A 15,089-nucleotide genomic window follows, 5' to 3' on the forward strand; every position below is an offset into this window, starting at 1 on the left:
GTGGTGGGGTATGTGTACGTGTGGGTGTTGTGTGGGGTGAGGGGTTATGGTGGGGTGTGAGGAGGTATGTGTGTGGAGTATGGTGTGTGGGGTATGTGTGGTGGGGAGTATGGTGGGGGTTTGCTATATGTGTGTGGGTATGTGTGGTGTGTGTATGTGGTATGGGGAGGTATGTCTGGGTGGGTGTGGTATGTGTGGGAGATGCGTGGTGGAGTGTGAGTGTGGTGTGGGGGTTGTGGTGTGTGTGGTGTGTGGGGGTGTGTGTGGTGTGGGAGTGGTGTGTGTGTGTGTGTGTGTGTGTGTGAGAGAGAGAGAGAGAGAGAGAGAATGGGGAGAGGCCCCCTTCCTGGGTTTACTAAGGTGTCAGGCCAATGACCACATTTTCTCATTTAGTACCCAGAGCCTCCCTGGGAGGGAGGCACTAGGATCTTCACTGCATAGGAAACTGGTGCAGAAGGGGCCACCAGAGGCAAAGTGGGTGTGTGCGCCGCTTGGCCTTGCTGGCTTCTGCCATCTTCTAGGAGTGCTTTTGGGCTGAGGCTGGGGCAGGGGAGAAACTGAAAACCCTTGCTGCGTGCCCTGGTTCTACAGTGCATAGAAAGCATGCATGGACACAGCCTTTGGTAAGAGAACTGAGCTCTCCACACATACCAGAATAAGGCTCTGAGTTCACCAGCACCCCCATTTTACAGGTGGCCTACAGAGGCTCAGAATAATGTGCCTATTCATACTGTAAGTACATATTTATTGTACCAAAAAGGATTTAAGCTCCTAAAGAAAAGGAAAGAATTATAATTAATCTTACCCTTCCTATATAAATGGTACCTCAGGGTAATCAAATGGTCGATAGAGGGAAGTTTCTATTTATAGATTTATACCTGCTTAAAAGTGTAGAAGAAATGATAGAATTAGAGACACAACATCATGAACCCCTAATGGATGATTTGGGCAGCACAAAAAGACACGATGAGCCTCCTGATGGAAGAACGTGCACCAACCATGATGTAGTCTTGCCCCAAACTCAAACCCGAATCTGATCAGGCCCCTAGATTTGAACAAATTACAGGAACTACAGGGGACAGAGGAACATGTTAAATGGCACCTCAAGGTTGCAGTCAGCCAACTTCAGATGCTAGAAAATATAGACAGCTGGTTTCTTCTACAAATAAATTGCAAAAAGAGAGAGAAACAGTAAGTAAATAAACAAATGGAAGGGGAATCAAAGGAATAAGGGAGATTTGGAGACACATCAAACAATCACCAGGTGTAGACCTTATTTAGGATTCTGACCTAAACAAATTGTAAAACAACCCAAAAAACCCCAATAAATGAAAACCACTTATGAAATAAGAAATTTGAATAGATCCCTACGAATTACCTGGCTGGGGGCTAATGATCTACTTTGAACAGTGCTCCTAGATGGGATTTTTGGGGTCAGATTTAAGACTCCTAACTTCTTTGGGTAAGATGGGAACTGCCCCAGGGCACAGACATCAGCCTGCCTTCTCCCCCTGGGTAGTGCAGGTGGACAGGCACTCACTGCAGTTTGTGGAAGGAGGGAGAGATGGATTTCTCTATTCTGTCCTCTGCACTCAGGGTCATCTTTTTTTAGTGCATGTATCTTGTAGGTAGCCAGGATCTGCCCTTTTTGTCTGCCCAGAATCCAGTGTTTAAAATTAGACCCCTTGAGCCAGGGGCTACTGTGATCTTGCTCCCTGGGAAACAGCGTAAACAACAAGCTCCAGTTGCTGGGATGTTGAACATGTGTCCAAAATCCGGGGCGGCCCTGGGTGGTAATTGATGTCCCACCCCTCTGAGGACAGCCCAGCTGAAATCCAGCAGGGGCCCTCAGGCCAGGATCTTAGTGGTGGGTGCTGGGATATGAACTCTATGTTGTCTTCTCTGGATGGTCTTTCCATTTTAAAGATGGGGAAATGGAGTCACCAGGAGCCTTGCCCAAGGTCAAACAGCAAGTTTTTATTACTAATTCATACATGTTGACTTTAAAAAATTCTTATTTAAAATGGTTTGCTTTCATTTTAACAGGTTAGGCCATGTCCATGGCAAAAGATTCAGAAGTACCCAAGAATCTGATCTGTGGTAAGGAACTTCTCTGCATACCTAACCTTAGTCTCCTGATTCTCCATTTGAGGAACTGATATCAGTTTCTCATGTGTCCTTCTAGAGATAGTCTGGCCAACCTTTCCCAGTGGGGTTCCATGAGGGAACTAGGCCTTAACACCCCACGGGATCATTGTGTGTAAGGAATTAGCCTTTCTCCTCTGCATCCCATGTGGTACTAGTCATGAACCACCCTTGAGTGAACTGAGAATTTGTCTCATGTCATTTTCCATGTTCTGGGTCAGATCATGACCCCCAGCTGGTCAATTAAACAATCTGTTCCATACTTTTCTTTTGCCCTTACTTTATCTTGGAGATGGCATATTGTTCCTGTGTGGAGAGCTGCCTCTTTGTTATGGCTGTGGGGTACCCTGCCATGGAGAAGGAGGTAGTTCATTCATCTGCCTCCTCTGATGGGCATGTGGCTCATTGCCAGCCTTTTGCTTCTCTCCATAATGCGTTGTGTCTAGTTACATGCACATAGACGAGGGCTTCTGTGAGATAAATTCCTAGAGGAACAGGACCTTACTGATGTATGTTAGACCTGGTCCTAGCGCCCAGGCTTCTGGAACAAGGATAAAAATGTTTTGCAGCCCAGTCTGGGAACCTGGCCTCCTTATGCAGTCTGTAAGTTAACGGAGAGGAACAAGAATTCCAGATATTCAAGGAAGAAAATGAACAGTTATTCTGGACATACTACATGTTAGGCATTTCCATGTTGGCCTCTTTAATTCTCACAGCAGCCCTGTGAGGAGGGTTCCCATTTTACTGCAAAAACTTAAAGAGGTGAAGTCCCTCAAGTGCCCAGGAGCACATAGTGGGTAAGTGGCAAAACTTTGAACCCCAGTGATTCTGAATCCAAAGCCTGTACCCTTTTGGCTCTGCCGTCTGATGGGCTGCAAATGGTTTCAGAATGGCCACGGGTCAGGCTGGCCTGTTGCCCACCTCCAGAGGATATCATTCACCTTGTGGTCTGTGTGCTCAGTATCCCTAGCATTGCACAGTGCATGCACATGCCAACATGCTGAGATGCCCATGCTCTGCTCTCAACAACAACAAAATCACTAAACACAATCCCTGCCTTTAAGAGCATGCAATAGCAAATCAGTTAGTTCATGAATTTTTTTTCTCATGTGTTCATTAAGAAATCATTAGATACTGATAATATCAAAGTTGAGAAAGAGGCTGTTTTCCACCTTCCAGGGGCTTTCAGTTGTTGTGATTTAGAGGTACTTTGTGATTGAAGAGGAAGACTGGACTGAGCCTGCTGGGCTGAGGATCAGGGAAAGCTTCTTAGAGAAGGAGGCAGTTGGGTGGGTCCTGAAGGATGAGTAGGAGTTTGCCAGGTGGAAGAGGGGTGAAGGGGGAGTAAGTGTGGAGGAAGGGCATTTCAAGCAGAGGGAATAGCCAGCAGAAAGCACCAGGTGTGAAATAAACAGGCCCATCTGGAACTGCAAGTGGTTCCCTATGACTTGGGTGCAGGGGGTGTGGGAGAAAGTCGGGGGCCTTTGGAGGGGATTAAAACACACACACATGTACAGTGGGCAAAGAAGGGACCCTGGAGACCCTGACTTGGATTTAAATCCTGATCTTCAGTGGATGACCTTGGGCAAGCCCTCCCCCACCTTGGCCCTTTTGTCTGCATGTTGGGGGAGGGAAAGAGTTGTGGTCATATTCATCGAGGGGGTCCTTGGTTGGGATTGTGTGTGCTGAGCCCTGAGCACACAGGTCCCTCGGTTGTCTTTAGCAATGTGTATGCACCTCATTTGCTATGACCCTCCCTCTTGGGGTCAGGCCCAGCCAGGCAACCTGGGAACTCCCAGGGTGTGGATAGCAGCATGGTGGGGCAGGGGAAAGACAGGCTGGTTCAGCTAGTCTGGGAACTGGATGGGCCGGGCATGCAGACAGCTGGGAGACTCCTTCCCATCATCCGTGGGCTGGCTCAGCCCACCACACACTGCTGTGGGGGTGGGGCAGGGGGCAGTGGGACTCAGAATAAGGAAGCCAGGTATTGAGTACCTATTGGGAGCCAGGCCCATGCCCAGCCTTCCTTTCCCATGGTCTCATTTAAATCTCACCAAGATGGTTGAGGTGACTTCTAAGCTTGAGGTAAAGTAGTACCTGGGGTATCTCCTTCAAATCAACCTCTTGCACTTGACACTCTAGCAATATAGTTGCCTATTTGAGGCCTTCCTACCTTTGCATATGCTGTTCCCACTGCCTGGAATGTGATTTCTCTTTATCGACCTGGCAAACTCCTTTTTATTCCATCAAAACCCACATTAGGCAGCACCTACTCCTGGAGGCTGTCTGTGACTGCCCTAGACAGAACCAATCCCTCCTCCCTTTAGACCACCTAGACCCCTTATAACCTCCTTCTCACGTGCCCCCATCTGTAATGTGCTTACATGGAAGCTTGTCGACCCCTCAGCTAAATGATTAATAATCTAAGGGCAGAGACTGGTCTTATTTATTTCTGGACTCTCAGCCCTTACTACAGGCCCCAGCACCCAGTAGGTGCTCAGGAAAGCCTGAATTTAATTGAGGACTATTTGATCTGTAAAACTAGGTAATGTTTGTTGAGCTTGTACTGTGTGGCGCTGTTCTAAATACTTCTCACAACAGCTTCATGATGATCGGTTATTACCCCCAATTCACTGAAGAGGAAACCGAGGCTCAGAGAGGTTAAGGAATAAGCTGAAGGCCACACAGCCAGTAAGTAGCATAGCCAGGTCCTAGTTAAAGCTAAAGTACCTAGTACTTATTACTGTTTCTCAAAACAGCATGAGATGATTTGAACTAGTACTTAGATTAGCTTTTTTTTTTTTTTTTTTTTAATGACCGAGTATTTATCTGAGCATGTATTGGGAAAAAATAACTAGTATATCAAATTCGTGTGTTCCTGGTAAACTTTTTTTCTTATAGTTTCACTATTCACCTTTAGTCTTAAGACTATATTCACTTGTTCATTTAAAAACCTTTAATAGTGGTGTGTGTATGTTAATGTGTATTAGGGGGAAAAAGTAACTCATATATCAAACTCATGACTTTTGGCTGTGATATTATTTTCTTTTAAAAAGTGTTCTTTAGAAATAGCAATTGATTTAAATGAAAATTTCAAGTAAAAATAGTAAAGTAAATGTATCGAAAAAAGTAAAGGTATTGAAAAGTTCACTCCTGTGATCTAGAATGGGAGAGGATCTCTTGCCCATGACCTTATGGTCTCCTGGACACAATGGAAAAGGTGGAGGACAGACGCAGCCAGACCCTTAAGGACATTGAAGTCTGTCCTGGTCCCAGCTTTCTCCATACCTACCACCTGTCCATTCCCTTTATCCTCCCCAACAGCCAGAGTGACCTCTGAAAAATGTAAGCCACATCTTCTTTCTGTATTGTGAACCCTTCCAATGGCTTCCAGTTGCATTTAAGAGAAAGAAAACTCTTCTCCAAGGCTGAGAAGTCCCTATATAACCCAGCCTGCTCCAACCTATTTTCTCTCTTCACTCACTGGCTCTTAGGTAGAGATCATGTTGCTCTCATTGCTAGTCTTGCCTCAGGGCCTTTGCACATGCTATTTCCTCTGCCTAGACCATTCTTTTTCTAGATCTTCACACCAATGGCTCTTTCTCAGCTACCTCCCCGGAGAAGCCACTCCCCCCCACCCTCTACAACTAAAAGTAGTACTCACAATCACTTCACACTGGCTCATTGATCTCAACAGCACCTTTACTACTACCTAGATTTTTTTTCCCCTTTCCTTTAAAAAACAAAACAAAACTCTGTAGTTTTTGTTTCATTAGGGCAAGAACTCTATCTTGCCACTGCTGTGTCCCCAGAATAGTGTCTGGCATATCGTAGGTGCTCAATAGGTATTTGTTAGGCACATACATGTGGAGTAGTGGCTGAAAGGGCAGAATGGGTTTAATTAAGCTCGTGCATCCATAACTGGGAGGCGAGCTTCTCCAAAAACAGCTGAGAGGTTTGAGGTTCTCCAGCTGAACAGTCCAGGCAGCTGAAACCGAAAATGCAGAAGGAATTAGTCACCCTTGGAGCCTGGTAACGCTGGCACCGAATGTACTCCCTATCCAAACACATCACAACACTGTGCACCCTTGCGTCGCCACGGCTCCTGGTGGCAGCTCCGGCATTTGGGAGCTGGGAGCAGCCGAGCAGTATGGGTAGGGGGGTGGGAGCTGGGCGTATGGAACGAGGCAGCCTGAGGGCCACGCATAGGGTCGCCTGGCCTGGAGACAGGCAGTGGCCAGGGGGTCTTCTGACCACAAACCTTGAGAAAAGTTGCCTTGAAGAACGAGCTCAAGGCCACTGAAAAAGAAAAATTCTGCTCATAAACTGAAGCAGACCACTTGGTTGTGAAATCTATTTCCATGACACTTTGCGTGCTTGAAATGGGGAAATTTTCCCCTTTCTTTTTTGTTTTGTAACAGCATTATTGAAATATAACTCACATACCATTTACTTCACCCATTTAAAAGGTACAATTTGGTGGTCTTCATTTGTCCCCAGCTTTGTAGCCACCACCACAGTCAGCTTGAGAACCTCTCCATCACCCCAAAATAAACCCCCTCCCCATTATCAGTCATTCCCCATTCCTCCCTCCCCACCAACACTAGGCAGCCATGAATATCCTTTCTTATCCCTATGGATTTCTGTCTTCCTAAAATAACATAAATGGAATCATCTTTTGTGACTGGCTTCTTTCATGTAGCATATTTTCCAGGTTCATCCATGTTGTAGGATGTATCAGTACTTCATTCCTTTTTAAGGCCAAATAATATTCCATTGTATGAATACACCACATTATATGCATTATATGTATTCATTCTTTGCTTGTGGACACGTGGGTTGTTTCCATTTTGAGAATATTATGAATAATGCTGCGATGAACATTCAACAAATTTCATGTGGACATATGTTTTCATTTCCTTGATATATATCCAGGAGCGGAATCTAATTTCTTCTAAAATGAAAAAAAAAAAAAAAAACAACCCTCAAGTCAAAATATGTACAGCATGGAGTAGATTTAAAATGTCACCTGCAGCTATGATAGAACAAGTGATCCTCATGAGTGTGGGGGCCACAGCTGTGCCTTGCACATGCTAGAAGATCAATGAATATTTTTGAAAGAATGCCCAAAATATTACTCATTCTGATGTTCCCAGTGAAGAGGCCTGGGTGTGGAAATGTGATAAAAATGGGTCTTTATCCATTCATTTATTCAATAACTAAGCACATAGTAGCTCAATGCCACTTGAATTTCATCAGCTGTTTAGTTTCATGGACAAAGATGGAGAAGCCCAATCTCGGTGTGAGGCATCCCGTCCAGAAAGGAAAACAGACAAGTTATCCCAGCACCATGGCATAGGAAGGGAAACAGGTCCCCCATCTGTCCGAGACACTTCACCCCTGCGCCCCAGTTCCTGGTGTGAGATTCTCCGTCCCCAGGGCAGAAGAAGCAGCAGTGGGATGAGAAGGCTCTGTCTTCAGGAGGACCTAGGTTTGCCTGGAAGCACTCATCCTTGCGGTGCCCCTGGTCCTGTCTTTTTGTCTGATATCGAGGACCTATCTTACTCCTTTATGGAATAAAGAGCAACTTGCCTGTTGGCCTTGTTCTTACCTTTGACCTGTTTCTGCTGGACTCCTGAGAACAGTAAGCTGTGCCTGGGAGCTTGGGTTCAGAAATGAACAAAGAGAGTTTCTGTCTACCTGGACCTCCAGCCTGGCAAGGCTCAGGGTCCACAAGCAACCAGAGGGATAAGAGGACTCGGAGGGGGACACTGGTAGTGGAAGTGCCCTTGGGGTTCCTGTCAGAGAATACACACCCTCTGTGTTTCGTTAACTTATCAGACACATTCTTCCATCAGCTTTTGGTATACTTTTTGTCCTTGAGTATTTTTATGTGTATTTTTCTTTTTAGAGAAGATATTCACTTGTTCATGTGTAAACATTTATTGAGTACCTACTATGTGCCAGGTCTTCAGAGGGTCACAGATACAAGTAGGACTTTCCCTTAGCCCCGGAGTGTCTCTTGGTCTAGCAAGAGAGAAAGACAAGTAAATTCCAGAGAGCCCTGAGTTTGTGTTGTAGTGGGGGACCTCCCAGGAGATATACTGTTGTTATTTACCTCACATAGAACTTTCTCATTTAGAATATATAAACACACACATTTATATCTTGTATATTAGTCACGTATCTTATATGTATTCTGTTCTCATTGGGTTATATATAATTTTGTATATTGTTTTTTAAAGATTTTTTTATTTTTTATTTATTTGACAGTGAGAGAGACAGTGAAAGAGGGAACACAAGCAGGAGGAGTGGGAGAGGGAGAAGCAGGCTTCCCGCTGAGCAGGGAGCCCGACCCCAGGACCCTGGGATCACGACCTGAGCCGCAGGCAGGCTTTTAACAACTGAGCCACCCAGGTGCCCCTTTGTATATTGTTTTTGTTTTTAAGGGTTATATTTTTACTTCTCTTGTCAAAAAATATTTTATATCTTTCTACTGTATCTTTGAGTTTTTAGCAATATCTTTTATCTTTTATTTTTATTTATTTATTTTAAATTGTCAGAGAGAGAGAGAGAGAGAGCGTGCAAGCACGCCAGGCAGAGGGAGAAGCAGGCTCCCTGCTGAGCAAGGAACCCGATGCAGGACTCGATCCCAGGACCCTGGGATCATGACCTGGGCCAAAGGCAGACGCTTAACGACTGAGCCACGCAGGTGCCCCCCTAGCAATATATTTTATCTTTTAAAAAAAGGATTTTTTCTCATGATTTTAATGATAGTGCCTTTTCAAAGGAAAAATTTAGAAAATATAGAAAAAAGAAATGCATAAATAAAAATTGCACATACTTTTACAGCACCCAGAGACAGGACTTGTCTACCTGTTGTAGTCTTTTCTTCTAGTCTCCTTCTAGGCTGTGTGTAATGTTACCTTAATCTTCTCATTAAGACACAGATAGTTTCACGTGGTGTTTAACTCTAACAATGCTGGTAGGGGCACAGGTGTCTCAGGGGATCAAGCAGCTGCACCTCCCTTCCCAGAGGAAGGCCTTGATTTTTTCTTCCTCTCTGGGTCACCAGCTCACCCCATCCTGGCTACTAAATTCAGGAGCCGGGGGCATAACCAGCCAACCGCATGGCAGTGAGGGTTTCTAGGCAGGCCCAGGACTAAGGTTCTGAGGTTGTGCCCAAGGTTGGGGAATTAGCCTGGCTCCAGAACCAGAGCCCTTGCTTACCCCAAGGTGAGGGTTGGGGGAGAGCAGGTGAATTACTGGGGTGGTGAGGGGGGTCATACCTCCCCTCCCCCAGCAAAGGTTCTAAATAAGGCCCTGGAATCTGCTGTGTCAAGAGACAGCTGAGAATCCATGCGGCCCAGTGTCCTCTGCACCTGGCCCAGACTGATTTGTGTGGGGTGGGGGTGCTGGGAATCCAAGACCCATCACGCAGCATTTTGCCACCCTCTAGCCTCTCTGAGGAGGAACGGCGTGTGAAAGACAGGAAACGTGAAACCCAGCCTGGGAAATGGAAGTTCAGTTTCTCCTTATTGAGTGGCAGTGGCCAGTTTTTCACCAAGCTGGAAATAAAGAACACTCATGAGAGGTCTGGTGCTATGGGGGGTCTCACAGAACCTTCACGATAGCCCTAGGAAGCAGCTGTCCCTGCCCCCTTTACAGTCAGGCAGAAACTGAGTCTGGGAGAGGTGGGGTGACTTGTCCGTGGTCACACAGGGTTGAGGTGACTCTAAAACAAGTACTGTTTACCGCTAGGCTCTCCTGCCCCAACCCCGGGGCCATCCAGGCCCTGTGTGTGGCTTCCTTCTCTCCAGGCACTGAGCATTTAGTTCTAATTAAATTCCCCCTCTGCCCTCCACCTTCCCTGCACCTCCTTCCTCCATCCCTGCGCCGGCAGGAAACACGGGCCCCTAGCCCTGGCCTTCACATATAAATATTTGTCTAGCAAATTAATAAACACAGAGAGGAGGAGGCCTGCAGATAAAACCAGGCTGGAGCCGAGTCCTTACCGCAGGTATCTCTGTCCTGCACAGCGCTGTGTATGTGGTGGGGGGGGGGGGCGTGGGGGAGGCAGTCGGTGAGGGGGCTGGTAAAAGAGATGGTGGCGTGTGGTGGCTTGACACACAGACTCGAGCCAGGCTGCCCGGGTCTGAATCCCAGCTTCTCAGCTGTGTGACCTCAAGCAAGTCACTGCCCCTCTCTGGGCCTGTCTCCTCTGTAAAATGGGGGCGTGGTATGTAGCCCATGCCTCCTAATGGATGCAACAGTCCTGGTACAGGAGCCGGACAGGGCCCAGCACGTAGCAAAAGCTTTCAGAGTGAAACAAAATATTAGGGAAACCGAGTCAAGATTCCAAGATGAAGTCACTTTGTGACAAGGAAGAGACCACCTGCACCAGGAGGATTCTCAGAGGGGGAAACATCTGAACTGTTCTGGAATTCTCCTGCCTAAAACCCACCAATGACTTTTCTGCTGTCCTCAGAACCAACCCAGAGCAGGTTTGTTTGTTGTTTCCGTGGTTCACAAGGCTCCACGCAGTCTGGAACCCAAACTAACCTCTCAACTTCACCCCCACGGACTTGCTCTGTTCATATCTTCCCCACCACGGCCTCACTGCCCCCTCCCCCTCACCCCTCCCAACAGCAGCTCAGCCCCAAACCCCAGAGCGGTTTGTGACTCTTCTCTCTCTCATACCCTACAGTCTGTACTCGCGGCTGTCCCTCTAAAGGTGCATCTTTACACCAACCACCTCTCCTGGGGGCCACTGCTGCTCGTCCCCAAGGCCTGGCAAGTGTCTCTACAGCAGGAGCCTCCTCCCTTCTGCTCACACCCTTAGCGCACAGGCAGCCAGAGCGATCCTTTCAAAACACATCTCTGATTGTACCACCTCTCTGCGCTCAACAACCCAGTAGCTTCCCATCGTCTTTGCAGGAAAGCCCCAAGACCTTATAGCTCACCAAGCTCCTGACCTCAGGGTCCAGCTCCCCTCAGCCTCCTCTCCTCCTGCCTGATCACTCACTTGCTTTAACCAAACAGGCCTCCTTGCTTGTCCCCCTCAGAGCTTGTGCACCTGCCATTTCCTCCCCGGAAATGTCTTCCTCCAGATGCTCCCATGGTGGGTGCTTTCCCTTCCAAGTCTCTGCCCAAATATCACCTCCTTAGAGCTTCCCAGGACCCCCATGTGCAGTGTCCCTCAACTTTCACACAGACACCCCAATACCCTCTTCACCCCTCTCCTGCCTTAGTTTTTCTTCCAAGTTCTTACTTCCACGTGAAATTATTTTATTTATAAAATGTATAAATTTAAAAATTTACAATATTGTCTGTCTCTCTAAAGCATAATGTCTAGAAGAGCATGAATATTGCCTGAAGGAACGAGGGAAGGGGAAAGGAACCAGGGGCCAGATCTGGCTGGCTGGAGACAGGAAGGAGGGAGAGGTGAACTCCAGGCGCCAGGATCTATGGGGGGATGGCCGATCTAGCTCAGGGAGCCGGCACCAGGCCGTGTGGAATGAGGCTGGGGTTGACTTTTGGAACAAAAATATATGGAGCTTTAAATACCAGCAAGGGGAGTTGTGGAATGCAGAAGCAGAATCCAATATTGGCCCCAAAGCCTCTTCCTTCTCGCTGGAAGGCACGTATAGCTTCTGGAAAGGACAGTGAGGGTCAAATCCTATAGATCATATTCTAGCCTTGGCCTGAGAAGCTCTCCTGACCATCCTCTGAGCCGGGAGGGTGTGGACTCAGGATCTGGGGCCAAGGAGGAACTCGCAGCGTCACACCCTCTGGAATGCTGTGGCTGCGTTTAACTTGCTCCAGATTTGCACAGTTCCCGTCAGAACATGAAACCAGAGGAAAAAACCCATGAGGCCCAGATTGATCAGCGCAGAACTTAGCAACAGCACAACAAGCTGTAGCTAGCCCACTTCTGCAGCAAGGGGCTTTCCACGGGGCCCAGGGCTTGGGAACTCCGGGCTGGCTCTGCTGTCTCTGGCTGGCTTGCAGGGCCCCAAGGCCCATCCCAGTGGCTGTCGGGGTGGTGGAGTGGGGCCTTGTGCTGGACCCACAAGGGCTCCCAGAAATGGCTTACAGTCCCTGTGGGGAGCCTGAGAAAGCAATGCTGGTGGCTGTCCCCAGACTTGGCCGCCTTGGGTACCCTGGTTCTCTCTGCCGGTTCGTGGGGTTACCAGGTCCACGCCTTTGCCAGGAGCTGACAAGAGCAGGGGACTTCAGAGTTTCAGAAACATCCCAGATCGTCCCAGCATTTCCCGGTGAGTCACAACCTCCCATCTTCACCATCACATCTGGACTGCGAGGAACTTGGCCGGTTCCTAACCCAATTCTTCAGTCCCTCCTCCCTCCACCAGGCCAGCTGCACACTCACTGGGCCAGCATGATTGTATCATAAAATATCTCAAGCATATGGAAAAGTTCATAAAATTATATTGCAGACAAGTATCCCTCCCATTTAGCTCAATGACTTGCCTTCTTTCCTTCCATCTTTCTTCTTCTAAAAAGAGAAGGCGTCAAGTGTACAAAACCTGTGTGAACACGGCCATGGTAGGTAGCGGTGGTGGGGTATCCCCTGGCCCGGCTGGGGAGACAGTGGACCCACAGAGCTGGAGAGAGGGCTCTGAAAAGGGGAACGTTGCCATATCAAAGCCTGTTGCATCTGTCATGCTAACGAGAGGATGTGTGGTAGATAGCAGACGATGGATCTGGCACATAGTAGGTGCTGAGGAAGTAGTGGTTTCCGATATTATTGCATCCCACTCACCCGCAGCCTGGGAGGCAGGCAGTCTGCGAATGGGGAAAGAGATGCCAAGAGCAGGGCTCAGGGTCACTCGGCCAGGAAGGGGACCAGGACTATAAGCCTTCTTGGGAGCAGAGAGAGGACAGCAACTGGTCCCCCCTCCCAGTGCCCTCCCTTCCTGAGGGTGCAGGGAAGAGGGCTATGTCCAGACTTGGGTCCCCCAAAGGGGTGCTAAAGGTGAGAACCCATGGGAGAACAGTGACTGGAGGAAAGTTGCCTTGATTTCCCTGACACAGCCATTTGGGGAATTCGAGGCAGGGGCAGGGGCGGCTCCAGGGATGGGGGTCTCTGGGCTCACCCTGATGACCCCTTTCCCTCTTGCAGCAGCTGCAGCCTGTTCTGGTTGAATCTGCTCATGGCCTTGCTGCAGTGGGGGTGGGGGTGGGGAGCTTAGCTGGGGGTCCCCAGGTGATGTGAGTGACAGGATCCAGAACCTGGGAATGCAGCAACCCTCACACCTATTTGCCTAACTCACAGGCTCTGACGTCAGTGGCTTGCAACTTATTAAGGATTAGGACCCAGTCCTGTCCTCCAAGGGCCCCGCCTTAGGCCCCCATCTCAGAGGTGAGGCAGTGGTTGGGGGGGTGTCCCTCGGGAGCCCCAAGTCCCCAGGATGGAGTCTCTGCCCCAGCAGTGACTAGCTGTGTGGCCCTGTGCGGGTAGTTCTCCCCCCCCCATTTCCCCCGCCCATCTCAGTGCTTCATCATCTGTGAGCTGCGAGGATTAAGTGATCAATGTGGCATATTCCCAGTACCACATACATGACAGTCTTTGTTCCAGTAAATACTCGGGTGCTCCTGCCCCCCTCCACACCACTATGTTGTTCTAAAGCAGCATTTTTTCAAAGTGGAGTTCCCCACACGGCCAGCAACAGTGTCACCTGGGGACCTGTTAGAAATGAAAATTCCCCGGCCCCGCCCCAGACCTCCTGAATCAGGAACTCTGAGATGGGGCCCAGCGGTCCGTGTTTAACAAGCCCTCTGGGGCATTCTGATGCCTGCCTGTGTCTGGGAACCACTTTTTTAGGGCATCAACCTGACTGTATCATGTTCTTGCTCTAGACCCTTCCATGGCCTTCTGGATAAAGTCCGAGGATCTAACCAGTGGTTGAAGCCCTCCCCTGATGGCTCTGACTGACGTGACGTGGCCCGTTTCCCCAGTCAGATGGCAGGCTGCTGGAGGGCAGTGATGGTGACTCATGCCTTGGTCCTGTGTGGCCCGCCCCCAGCTGGGCTGGCAGACTTCACAGAAGGCGGGAGAGAATGATGGCCGTGCTGACTGCACGCGTGGCCATCTAAGGTTTGGATTCTGGCCTTCACTCTGTTGCTGTGTGAACCGGGCACGCTGCTTCACTGTTTGGAGTCTCAACGTCCTCATCCACCAAATGGGCATAATAATAGTGTCTGCTTAGGTTACTGTGAGGATTAAGTACAATGACCTGTGGTAAGTGCTCAGCCTGGTGCCTGGCATGGGGCCTTAGAGAATCAAGGCTCCACGATCCTTTATCCCAAACTTGGGGCCAGAGGTTTCAGAATTCCGAGTTTTTCAGATTTTAGAAATATACCATACACAATACAACCCAGCCAAGTGGCAGGGTTTCTATTAAAAAACAACAACAGGGTGCCTGGGTGGCTCAGTTGGTTGAGCGACTGCCTTCGGCTCAGGTCATGATCCTGGAGTCCCGGGATCGAGTCCCGCATCAGGCTCCCTGCTCGGCAGGGAGTCTGCTTCTCCCTCTGACCCTCCTCCCTCTCATGCTCTCTGTCTCTCATTCTCTCTCTCGCAAATAAATAAAAATCTTGAAAAACAACAACAACAACACTGATGTGATTATACCAAAATGTATAAATATGCAAAGGAACTGCAGGTGATAAAGACTATCAATAAATAGCTTCTTATCAGTTTAGGTCATGCTGAGGCTCTTGGACCTCTCCCGAAGGAAGCCATTGAAAGGTTTAGAGCACAGGAGAAACATGGGCAGGTTGATGCCCTAAAACAGCAGCGCCCAAGCATGGGTGTTCATCAGAATCTCTCGCAGGGCTTGGGATTCCCAGCCTGTTGAGCATACACAGTCATTCAGGCCTTCTGGCAGCAGGGGGAAGGTGTGGTCCCTCTCCCATTTTAC

At 48.6% G+C, this 15,089-nt stretch overlaps 1 long non-coding RNA gene across 1 annotated transcript; it reads left to right on the forward strand.

Annotated features, from left to right (window-relative positions):
- Window positions 1-1,785: 1,785 nt before the first annotated feature.
- LOC123852942 (uncharacterized) lies at window positions 1,786-14,742 on the forward strand. The gene is made up of 3 exons (XR_006793031.2): window positions 1,786-1,961; window positions 2,047-2,100; window positions 14,026-14,742. It is a non-coding gene; the product is annotated as an uncharacterized LOC123852942 (long non-coding RNA).
- The last annotated feature ends 347 nt before the right edge of the window (window positions 14,743-15,089 follow it).

This window comes from Mirounga angustirostris, unplaced genomic scaffold (assembly GCF_029215605.1).
Source record: "Mirounga angustirostris isolate CCGP_5_RB_7025 unplaced genomic scaffold, mMirAng1.0.hap1 SCAF_7, whole genome shotgun sequence".
NCBI lineage: Eukaryota > Metazoa > Chordata > Mammalia > Carnivora > Phocidae > Mirounga > Mirounga angustirostris.